General features: G+C 39.9%; 1 protein-coding gene across 2 annotated transcripts in view; it reads left to right on the top strand.

Annotated features, from left to right (window-relative positions):
- Positions 1-214: 214 nt before the first annotated feature.
- Positions 215-12,007, top strand: part of LOC101029170 (polyglutamine-binding protein 1-like) — a 143,295-nt gene continuing 131,502 nt past the window's right edge. For both annotated transcript variants that reach the window (XM_074394204.1, XM_074394203.1), the window contains exon 1: positions 215-379. The gene's annotated coding sequence lies outside the window, so the exon portion shown is untranslated. The remainder of the gene's footprint in view (positions 380-12,007) is intronic.

The following is a 12,007-nucleotide window of genomic DNA, read 5'->3' as shown; positions in this document are numbered from 1 at the left end:
AGAGGAGGAGGCGCTCCCCCGGCGACAGCAGCGCCTCCCCCGGCGAGAGGGCGCTAGCGGCACCCGGCAGCGCGGCGGGAAAAGGCCGGCGGCGCGCGCTCCTGGGGCTGAGCCGGGGCGCGCGTGGCGGGGCTCGGGCAGTGGGAAGGGCGCGCGTAGAGGGGCTCAGGTGGGAGGAGCGCGCGCGACGGGAGCTAGGGCGTGGGGAACGTGCGTGGCGGGGCGCGCAGTCGGTCCCCTCCCCAGGAGTGGGTGGGTGGTTGACGGCCCTGCGGGGGAGCCGGGAAGCGCCGGGAAGCCAAGCTGCAGTGTTCCTCAGCAACAAGTCTCACTGAGATTCGACCGGGAGCTCGGCCTCTGACTAGACGCCTGGGAATCCGTGAGCTTAATCCCCACTTAAATCCCAAACTGAAAATTATAGTGCTTTCTTGTCGGTGAAAGCTGTCGATTCCAGTAAGAAGCTGGACCTTGGGACGGCCAGGGAAGGCCAGAGCGTGGCAGCAAATGGGGAGGCCTGAAGGGATCGCAGCAGGCTTTGACTCGGGATCTGAAATTCTCTCCCCAGGATTCGTAAACACTGCCAATTCCTAATCTATTTGCTGTCCTGTGGTCTGTCCACCAGTAACGTCCTGACCTGACCCGGAGTTGAGCCATTTTAAAGCCCACCAGTGACATCCAACCTCAAGGCTGACTCTAAACCTGCTTTATCTGAGCGTTGACCTGTAGCTCTACCAGACAGCATTGAAAATTGAGAAAGGGGGAAAAATAAAATGAACTAGGACCTCCCGTAGAATAACCCCTCCTATGGAATAAGGTTATGGAATTATCATGCTTTTTAATATTCCTTTCTGATGGGCTTTATAGTTCCATGATTACTGGAAGACCTTCACCAAATAAGACATCCATAAGAGTCTGGGTAAAATTATGAACACCTAGGCCACAATTTATATCTTTTTTTATGCATTTGCAGAAATTTGCAAAATTCTATAGTTGCAAAATCTAATTTTTATTTTCCTCAATGATTTAACAATAATTCTGATTTATTTTTAACAGTTTAAGATGCTATGTGGGAACAAGCTATAGCCCGTATTACTGGCTTGTTACATAAGATTTTGTTGTACTTGGCTAGGCGCAGTGGCTCATGCCTACAATTCTAGCACTTTGGGAGACCGAAGAGAGTGGATCACCTGAGGTCAGGAGTTTGAGCCCAACCTGGCCAACATGGTGAAACCCTGTCTCTACTAAAAACACAAAAATTATCTGGGTGTGGTGGCAGGCGCCTGGAGTGCCACGTGCTCCGGAGGTTGAGGCAAGGGAATTGCTTGAGCTGGGAAAGTGGAGGTTACAGTGAGCTGAGACCTCGCCATTGCACTCCAAACTGGGCAGCAGACCGACTTGTCTCAATTGTTGTACTTTATGTTCTGCAGTGCCCATTTCATTCATGTAATATCATGTATCAGAATTCTGTTAATATACAATTCAGATTTCGTCTGTCACTTAATCAATCATGACTACAAAATTACAGAATGGTCAGGAATTGTTGGCTTACCGAAATCTAAAAAGCCATGAGAGCATTAATTTGTTGTTGTTGTTGTTGTTGTTTGTTTTTGAGAGAGTCTTGCCATATCTCCAGGCTGGAGTACAGTGGCACAATCTCAGCTCACTGCAACCTCTGACTCCCTGGTTCAAGCTATTCTCGTGCCTCAGCCTGCCAAGTAGCTGGGATTGCAGGTGCACACTACCATGCCCAGCTCATTTTTGTATTTTTAGTAGAGACGGGGTTTCACTATGTTGGCCAGGATAGTCTCAAGCTCCTGACCTCGTGATCCGCCTGTCTCGGCCTCTGAAAGTGCTGGGATTACAGGCATCAGGTACCACACCCCGCAAATTTATTTTTTAAGCTGTTGAATATCTGTGGGGTTTTGTGGGGTAAGAATACAAAAATCTGAAAATATTGTGTGACCTTCTATTTTGGGAATAATATTTCCCTCATCTCTCATGATATACATTTTTATGTTTAATTTTAAGTCAGTTAAGTCATTTGAATTTAAGTTAATTCAGTGTCATCTCAGGGCACAGTTACAAACAGGTGTAAAAACAACTTACGTTACTGCTACTAAAATTTAATGAATATATAATAATTATATACAGCCTAAAACTGGTAATTTAAAAAAAAAAATGGATAAATCCCCAAGGGATTATAAAGCAAAGCAAATTGGCCACTTGATGTAGCTAATCTGCATTAGTGACGATAATTCTGAAGACCGCTGATTTGACTCATGATTTCTTATTCTGTCATTCTGAATATGAAATCTTGGAGAATTAAACAGGCAGCTACCAATACAAGATGAACCAGAGTAATTATTATATCCTAGTCAACAACTAGGAGGGGACCCTGAAATTAAAGGAAATTCAAATAGAGATGGTGATATCAGCTGGTAGTCCAATAACCAACTACCATCAAGAAAGCTGTTTAGAATCAAGAACTCTTCTCTACATATCACTCAACTGTGCAGAACTCTAATGAAGGCCTTTTGCCCACCTAGACTGCCTTCAATTAGGTTTATGTTTATTTGGTTTGAGTATGCGTATAACCATGTGAGAGGCATGTGTGAAGAATGTGATATGGTGCATAACAATTTATTCTGTGCCTCACACTTGTGTTAGGGATCATCCCAAGTCAACGCCCAGGCAATTCTAGCATCACCCCTTCCATGTCTTGTTCTTGTGTCTTTTCTCCCTTCAAATCTGCCTTTACATGAGCCTCCAGACTGATTAAAGACGCATAAATGAATGAAAACCAGTAAATCTGGTCTAGACTTTCTAGTAGTGCATGTACCTAACCCTTTTTTTACTCTGCCTGTACATTTCACTGTGATGCAGAAGTTGAAATTTTTTCTAGTTTTTAAAATATCACCCCTTGGGATAAAAAATCTGAGGCTGAATGTAACAATATGAAAGGTAACGATATGAAATGTACTTTAATGTTGGTAGTTAATTCCCTAAGGGATAAAAAAAATGCCTTGTTCAGAAGTTCTCCTTTAATTCTTTCACTCTTAATACCTGCTGGCTGCTTCCTTTCTAATAGCTAGTGTTTGAGATGTTTAAGGTTCATTTTTTTCTTCCATTGCAAACTCCCTGGATGTCATCCATTGCCATTGCCATTACCGAGGTTTCATCTACACTCTTTGTAGAGCCCATCTCAGATTCAGAGCTTAGTAGTGCAAGACATGTTACTATTTAATTTTCTGAAATCAACTAAGTTTCTACCTCCAGTGGTAGAAGACATAGTCCTAATTAATTCATTGGTCTTCCCTGACCCGCTTTTTGCTAAGCTGGATTCTAATTTCTAATAGGCTATTGTGCTCCCTCATCTTGGTGATGAAGGTTCTCATCACTGCCTCCTGGCATTAGTAGATGTATCCTTGTTTCTGCTGGCCTCTAGTTGTGGACGTCTTTATCAAGTAGAATTACCATGTCTGTCTGATAGTAACTCAAACCAGTAATATTTAAAGACTCATTTTATATGGCTCTCCCATGTAAAAGTCTAGACAGTGGGCAGGCCAGGATTAATAGGGCTGGATTGCTTTGTCAAAAGCATCAGAAAATCAGGGATTTTTCCAGCTCACTGCTCTGATGTTTGTAGGTGTGACCCTCATCCTCATAGTCCAGAGAGTGGCTCAGACTTCAACCATTACATCTGTGTTCCAGGTAACAAGGCAGAGGAAGGAGTAAACAAGAGAGTTCAGGTATCATGCTTATCTTTTAAAATGCCCTCCCACAAGAGGTGGGAAGTAGTGAGAGAGACAGCCAGGTGCAAGGCACTGGAGCCCAAGTGTGTTCAGGAAGGATTTGCTTGGTGTAGTGATGATGGCAGAAATGGGAAATTGGTTATTTGTAGAGATGGTTGATCCAATAAGTGAATATATGAATGATAACGAGAACCACATTCTTTACAGTTGAAGAAGGAAGTTACAAGAATGGAAAGAGAAAACTTGAATGAGTCTTCTGTTATAATGAAATTGGTGGTATTGATATGAACTCAAAGTTTTTAATATATATATTTAATATATATAGACAGCATAGAAATAAATGTAGATATAAAACTGCTGCATATGCATACACATACACACATGCACACACACACAAATATTTTCTACATTTGTACACTAAGAGGGTCTGGGAACAGTGACACCCCAAAAGCAATGAGCATATCTTGCATCATGCCTGGAATCCCAGCACTTTGGGAGGCTGAGGCGGGTGGATCACCTGAGGTCAGGAGTTCGAGACCAGCCTGGCCAACATGGTGAAACCCCATCTCTACTAAAAATACAAAAACTAGCTGGGCATGGTGGTGCATCCTGTAGTCCCAGCTATTCGGGAGACTGAGGCAGGAGAATCACTTGAACCCGGGAGGCAGAGATTGCAGTGAGCCAAAATTGTGCCACTGCACTCCAGCCTGGCAACAGAGCAAGTCTCCATCTCAAAAAAAGAAACTGGGGCTCCTTGGAAAAATGGCTGATTCCAGGACTAGGACAAGCAAATAAAAGTTGAGCCTGAAACATCTTGTTATACATCTCATATATATATATGAAGGTAATGATGGAGACAGATCAAAAGGACATAGGAACCAACCTGAAAAGGTTCCTACTGGCCAAATATGGACTAACTTGAGCACCAAAATAAATTATGATAGCAACAGATTATAATCCAATGAATATTTCTAATACCGTGATTCCATTACAGATATAAATTATAATAAATGAGTAAATTCAAAGTTTAGTGACAAGTGAGATTTTTATAGGGTTCCAAGCATCTTTCCACAAAGTACTTAGTTACATAGAGGAAAATCCTGAAAGACTCCACCTTAATCAAAAGATCAAAGTGAACATTAGTAATGGGAAAAATCAGAGTCTTGCAACCCAGTGCATTTCCTACATAACTTGGGTCTAATTATGAGAAAACAAATCCAATTTAAGGAATGTACTACAAAAGATTTGCCCTGTAAACTTCATAAGTGTCAAGGACATAGAAGTAAAGACAGTTGGAGGAACTATTCCAGACTGACAGAGATTAAAGACACTGCATTATGGTTCTCTAGAGGAACAGAAGCGATAGGAGGCATATATATATATATATGTGTATATATATATATATATATATATACACACACACACACACACACACATACATAAAGAGATTTATTATGAAGAATTGGTTCACACAATTATGGTGGCTGTCAAGTCCAATATGGACAGTGTGGGCCTGAAAGCTGGAGACCTAGAAGAGTGGATGGTGCAGATGAAGCCCCAGGGCCATCTACTGGAGAATTCCCTCTTGCCCAGGGAGGCTAGTCTTTTTGTTCTCCTTGGATCTGTAACTGATTGGAGGGCAACCTGCTTTACTCACAGTTCACCAAGTTCTCCAATTTGACAAAAGTAACCATCACAGACATGACAAAGGCAACTCATGATTCTGAGCCCTATTGCTATAAAAGACATTATTTGAGCATTAGGTGAAACATGAATGTATCTGAGGATTAGATTATGTAATATATGAATGCTAATTGCTCACTTTTGATAAGTGTATTGTGGTTATGTAGATAAGTATGACTTTGTAAGAAGTACACATGAAAGTATTAGGAGGTGATGGGTCAACAGGTACACAAAGTACACTCAAATAATACAAGAAAAAGGTCTTTGAGGTAAATTTTCTAACTTTTCTGTACGTTTGGGGTTGTTTCAAATTTTCAGAAAAGAAGCAGTAAAATTGCACTGGTTAAAAATAAATGTCTTCAGTAGGGCAGGCATGGTAGCTCACACCTGTAATCCCAGCACTTTGGGACGCCAAGGCAGGTGGATCACTTGAGGCTGGGAGTTAGAGACAAGCCTGGCTAAAAAATACAAAAATTAGCCAGGTGTGGTGGCTCACACCTGTAATCCCAGCCACTCAGGAGGCTGAGGTGGGAGAATTGCTTGAACCCGGGAGGCGGAGGTTTCAGTGAACAGAAACCACACCACTGTACTCCAGCCTGGGTGACAGAGTGAGACTCTGTCTATCTGTCTATCTATCATCTATCTATAAATAAATAAATAAATAAATAAATAAAAGTCTTCAACAGAAGGAACAAGGGCCCTTTGGAGAAATGGCTGGTTCTAGGACTGGGGCAGAAAATGTACAAGATGAGCCTGGGGCATGTTTAGTGCCAGACCCAAAAGGAGAAAGAGATGAAAGAGGGAGAAAGAAAAAGTGATCAAACCCATGTCAGAGATCTCTCAATGGCCAAAGCAAGAGCAATTTAAGCAACAAAATAAAGTAGTATTGGATTGTAACCCAGAGTGTAAAATAAACAGATAAATCTGTGCTTATATAAATAAATAATTAAGGGAGAAGAATTATCTGTGTAGAATTCCATATACATTTTAATAGAGATTATAGATACTCTGTGTGATGACTAACTGTATGTGTCAATGTTGGCTGCCAATGTAGCTGGTAAAACATTACTTCTGGGTGTATCATTGAGGGTGTTTCCAGAAGAGTTTAGCATTTGAATTGATAGACTGAGTAAAGATTACCCTTACCAATGTTGGCAGGGGGTAAGGGGAGGGCATCATCCAAACTTCTGAGAACTTGAATAGAAGGAAAAGGCAAAAGGTGAGCTGCTTGGGGTTTATCATCTCATAGGGCTTCTGACAGGAAGTGGTGCACAGCACATTTTTCTTTAGATCAGAACGATTATTAGGGACTTTGTAATCACTGCCTCTTGATACTCAGCAGCGAAACTGTAGGCAGTAAGTAGAGTCCCAGAGACTCATCTATACTTCATCTCCATCTCTCTTCAGGGTAGGAAAACAGGCTTCATCATCATTCATTCTACCCAAATCTCTTGTTTATGGCATCAACTTTGGCTCTTGGTACTCAAATGCAGGCTTTTGAAATAAAAGTTTTTTTGAAAAAAACCTTTCTCTCACCATTTTTTTTTTTTTTTGAAGCAGTCTCACTCTTGCCCAGGCTTGGAGTGCAGTGGTGCAGTCTTGGCTCACTGCAACCTCTGCCTCCTGGCTTCAAGTGATTCTCCTGCCTCAGCCTCCTGAATAGCTGGGATTACTGATATGTACCACTATGTCTGGCTAATTTTTGTATTTTTAGTAGAGACAGGGTTTTACCATGTTAGCCGGGCTGGTTTTGAACACCTGGCCTCAAGAGATCTGCCTGCCTTGGCCTCCCAAAGTGCTGGGATTACAGGCATGAGCCACCGCACCTAGCATCAACATATTTTTTTTCTACCAGGAGTTTCAAAGCTCTGTTTTAAAACTTAAAAACTGAGCACTGACTCACCATTCTCTTTTCATTTCTGTAGTAACACTTCTAGCCTGAGGGCAGAATCAGAAAGCCTCACTGCTGTCTGACTGGAGCCAGAGGAAGTGTGGCAGGATATTCCAGGAACATAAGCAGTTATCAGCAATAGAATTTCACAATACTTGCTATTGCTTCCACACCCATATCTCTTTCCTAAGCTTCAGACATGTATTTCCCACAAACTATATCTGCCTGGATATCATGAAAAAATATCAAACTAAATAGATCTCAAAGTGAACTTGTCATCATCCTGTATTTTGTGTCTCAGAAATAGCATTATTGTCTATTCAGTTGGAAAGGCTAGAAACTTCTGAGTATCTTAAAATTCATACTTCCTGCTCATTCCTACAACTTCTTCATATCATTAATTTGTTATACAATAGAAATTCTTTCCTCTTCTACCTAAGAATTTTTTTCTCATCTTATTGGTATCCATGGCTAATGTCAGTACACCCATCATTGTCTGGTAATTGGCCCAGACTGGTAGCTTTTTGTCTTTTTTGTCTTACCCTATATGTTCTGAGACAAATGTTTGTATGCAGTAGTTTATTTTGATACACACTCCCAAGCAGTAGTGTGCTAGAGTCAACTCATACTGGCCTCCATGGTACAACTGTGTACACCTGTATCCAACTGCAGATTTAGTGATGTCTTGCTGGTAGCCTGAAATTAACTGTGGTGTGAGTATTTATACAATAGAAATTGGCAAACACTACAAACCAAGATAATTTTTTTTTCCTGGAGAGGCAGTTATTAAACATGTGCAGGCACATGACTGAGCCTAGAAAACATGAGTGAGGGACTGAAAAGAGTCAAACAAGGAATGGCATAAAACCCAGGCAGTGATTTTAAAAGAGTCAAACAAGGAATGGCATTAAACCCAGGCAGTTTTTAGTTTCATTTACATTATTAACTTGATTTGGGGCTTGGTATCACTAAGAACCCTTGAGGAGCTGTACAGAATGTATCTCAAAATTGTTCTACCAAGAAGAGAGTATTTATTTATTAGTTTTAATTACCCATTGGACAGGGGTTATTTCATAGGATGTTAATATTTGCAGATTTTCTTGAGTATTGAATGGCTGAATAGGCTCCTACAGTTATGTCCAACAGAAGTGACAGTGAGGCACAGGGGCAGAAAGTGAAATATAAATTAAGCAACTAAAATGAATTGCTGTCTGGTTACATCTCTGTGCCTTTGGTTGCTGCAGCAAGGACTGGAGTAAATGTTAGTTGAGAGGATATGAGGCAGAGTGCAAGAGGAATCTCATACATGTGCAGATCTGCCCCTCACTTAGTCCATTCTGCCAAAGAGTCTTTGAGGTGTGTCCAGTTTTCAACCTCTCCAAAGGACTTGATAGACAAGGGTTTGTAGGATAAGCTGTAGCATCTACTGTGTAACTGGTCTCAAGGCCACAAATGATACGCATTATCTCTCTCCTACCACCCACTCTCTGTTTTCCCATTCTTGGCCAGCACTTCAGAAAATCTAGGTTATTGCCTGGTGTTAACTCATATTTTCATTCCCCCAAAAATATGACTTGATAGTTGTGTTAAACTTATTGAGTCATGGTTCTAATAATTGCCCATTTAGAGTTGTCAATGGACATGCAAGTACTAAAATATGCCCCAGTGAATCCTCTGAGTTCCAAACATGCTCTTTCTTGTCTTTCTTTCTGGTGTAACTCAAGCATAGCTTCTATACCTCCCTGCCAATAGTTTATTTTGATTTTATGTATCAACATAAACTACTATGTTTTTCTGTTGGTCCACTAACATGTGAAGCTCAAAATGACCAAGTGGTGGTCATAGCTTCCACTACAGGGGCACCCCTGCTGTGTCTCCTGGAAGAAGCATCTCTTCTACCCCATACTAGGAACTAGGATTCCTAATTCAGCAGTACGTAAATTGTTTTGTAGTTCTCACTGAATTAGTCTGGGAGTTCCTTGAACATAAGAACTGTGTTTATCTTCCCATTGGACACATAGAAGCCAGTCAACAGTTATATGAATGAAAGATGATATTTGCCAGAAACGGAAAAATGCATATGTAACACTGATTTTTTTCCCTCATAAAATCTTCATATTTATCGATTCTATGCTGCTGCTTATTGCATATGACTCAATCTGCAATAGATAAACCATATCTTATCTATACCATTTATATGCTATAGTTCAAAACCTTTGAGTAAATGCTGTTATTTTAGCTCCCAAATATAAAATAAATGAACAAAGTACATTCCATTTCAGTTATTAACAATTTTTAAGTGATAAAGTGAAAAACTTTAAAATATCAATATTACAAAAGTGTTGCCTTTTTACAATAACTTAGGCTTTTAGTTAAAATGAATAGCATTTGGAATTTGTCTGATATTTGCCTGAGTTATTAAAAAAACAAGGAAGATAATAACTTGAAACGCAAAATGCTTTATATAGTTTCCTAGAAAAAGAAAAGACATTATGTTTCTGGGTTCTTTTACCCTAGCATTTTTTTTTTTTGAGAGAGAGTCTCACTCTGCTGCCCAGGCTGGAGTACAGTGGCGGGATCTCGGCTCACTGCAACCTCCGTCTCCTGGGTTCAAGCGATTCTCCTGCCTTAGCCTCCCAAGTATACCCTAGCTATTCTTAATTCTGAATATAAAAGCGATTTTTAGTTAAATATTTAAGATATTGCTTCCGTTCTATTTTAACATACAGAGTAAAAGCATTATAAATAAGGATTCCTACTAAGGGTCTGGTGTTAATACACTTTATTTGAAACGACTCAAATGTGTGAATGAAAATAGGATTATCTCCTTATAAGACCAAGAAGAGAAATTTGCAAGCAATTAGAAGTGCTCATTATTATTCTATAGGTAATGTAATAATGTACTTTATGTGTCTTCATATGTAATATTTCTGTGGCAAATAATTAGTTTTTAAGTTACCTACAGCTGCAAATGTCTAAATCATTTGAGAAAATGGTCTTCAAGTTTTTCTACCAAATACAGATTAACATTTTAGGTTTGTTTTTAAGAGATGATGAGTGGTAAATGGCTTGAGGGCTTTGGAGGAAGCCGCTTACAAATTAAGCTAAAGGTCCTGTCTACCTGTACAAACCTGTTTAGCTTTCAGTTGAAGACTCTGGGGAAGAGCAGATAAATATTTTGCAAGCAATTTTCACGATACATTTGTAGCATCTGAATTATTCTTCTTTCTTTTGACTCATTTCTGAGACCAAAACTAAAGTAACTTCTGCTGTGGTTTGAATATGTCTCCCAGAGTTCATGTGTTGGAAATTTAAACCTTAGTGCAACAGTGTTGAGAGGTGGGATCTTTAAGAGGTAATTATCAGTGGGGCATAGTGACTCATACCTGTAATCCCAGCACTTTGGGAGGTTGAAGCAGGAGGACTGCTTGAGGCCAGGAGTTTCAGACCAGCCTGGGCAACATAGTAAGACTGCCGGTAAAAACAATTTTAAAAAATAGAATAAATTAGCCAGGAATGGTGCTGCAGGCCTGTAGTCTTAGCTCCTTGGGAAGCTGAGGTGGATCACTTGAGTCCAGGAGTTCAAATTTCTATCCATTTTAAATTGCCCAACAGATATTCTGTTATAGCAGCACAGAGTTTGAGGCAGATATTGTTGAGGTTAAAATACTACTTGTCTCTGGGCACGGTGGCTCACGCCTGTAATCCAAGCACTTTAGGAGGCCAAGGTGGGTGAACCACTTGAGGTCAGGAGTTCGAGACCAGTCTGTCCAACATGGTGAAACCTTATATCTACTAAAAAATAAAAAATTAGCAAGGCACAGTGGCACACGCCTGTAATCCCAGCTACTTGGGAGGCTAAAGTGGGATAATCACTTGAACCCAGGAGGCAGAGGTTGCAGTGAGTTGAGATTGTGCCATTGCCCTCTATCCTAGGCAACAAGAGTGAAACTCCATCTCGAAAAAACAAAAACAAAAATCACTACCTGTCTAGTGTATGATAAGAATACAAAAAACAACTTGGCATATCCTATTGAGAATACATACAGAATCAAAGAGTTTTGGAATAAGAGGGCATTCCCTAATTATATGTTTTAGGTGATGCCAAAGGATATAAAAGTTTTTATTGCAGAATAGATACAAAAATATTGACGGCAAATGTGATTTTTTCTCTCTGTTCAAGATTGAGCCTTTTTGATCAATTTTGTTTAGAAATGTCTTCCCTATTATGTGAAAAAGTCATATGAAACAATGTAAACTCTATATGACCCAACTGTTATCCATAGGTGAATAGCTTAAATAAATGGTGTATATTGATGCTGTATTTTTCCATAAGGCTGCTGAAATGTATAAATTAGATGAGTATGGAACACAGCATCATGAGACAAAGTGTTGAAGCAAAAACCAAGAACCAAGTTGAAGAACGAAGTATATACTGTTTACTGTAGTGAATTGTGCCCATCAAACTTATAATGATGGCCACTTCTGGCATAGTGGAGGGTCCTAGGATTTGGGGAATTAAAATAAAAAATGACTTTAGCCTTATTTATAATGTATTATTTTTTAAAATGTTTTAATTTTGTCTTATAAAGTATTAATTAAACATTGAAATAAAATAATTGTATTAGTCTATCCTGATGCTGCTATAAGGACATGCCTGAGACTGGGTAACTTTTATTTT

Source organism: Saimiri boliviensis, chromosome 2 (genome assembly GCF_048565385.1).
Source record: "Saimiri boliviensis isolate mSaiBol1 chromosome 2, mSaiBol1.pri, whole genome shotgun sequence".
Lineage (NCBI taxonomy): Eukaryota > Metazoa > Chordata > Mammalia > Primates > Cebidae > Saimiri > Saimiri boliviensis.
This window is presented reverse-complemented; position numbering and strand designations above follow the sequence as displayed.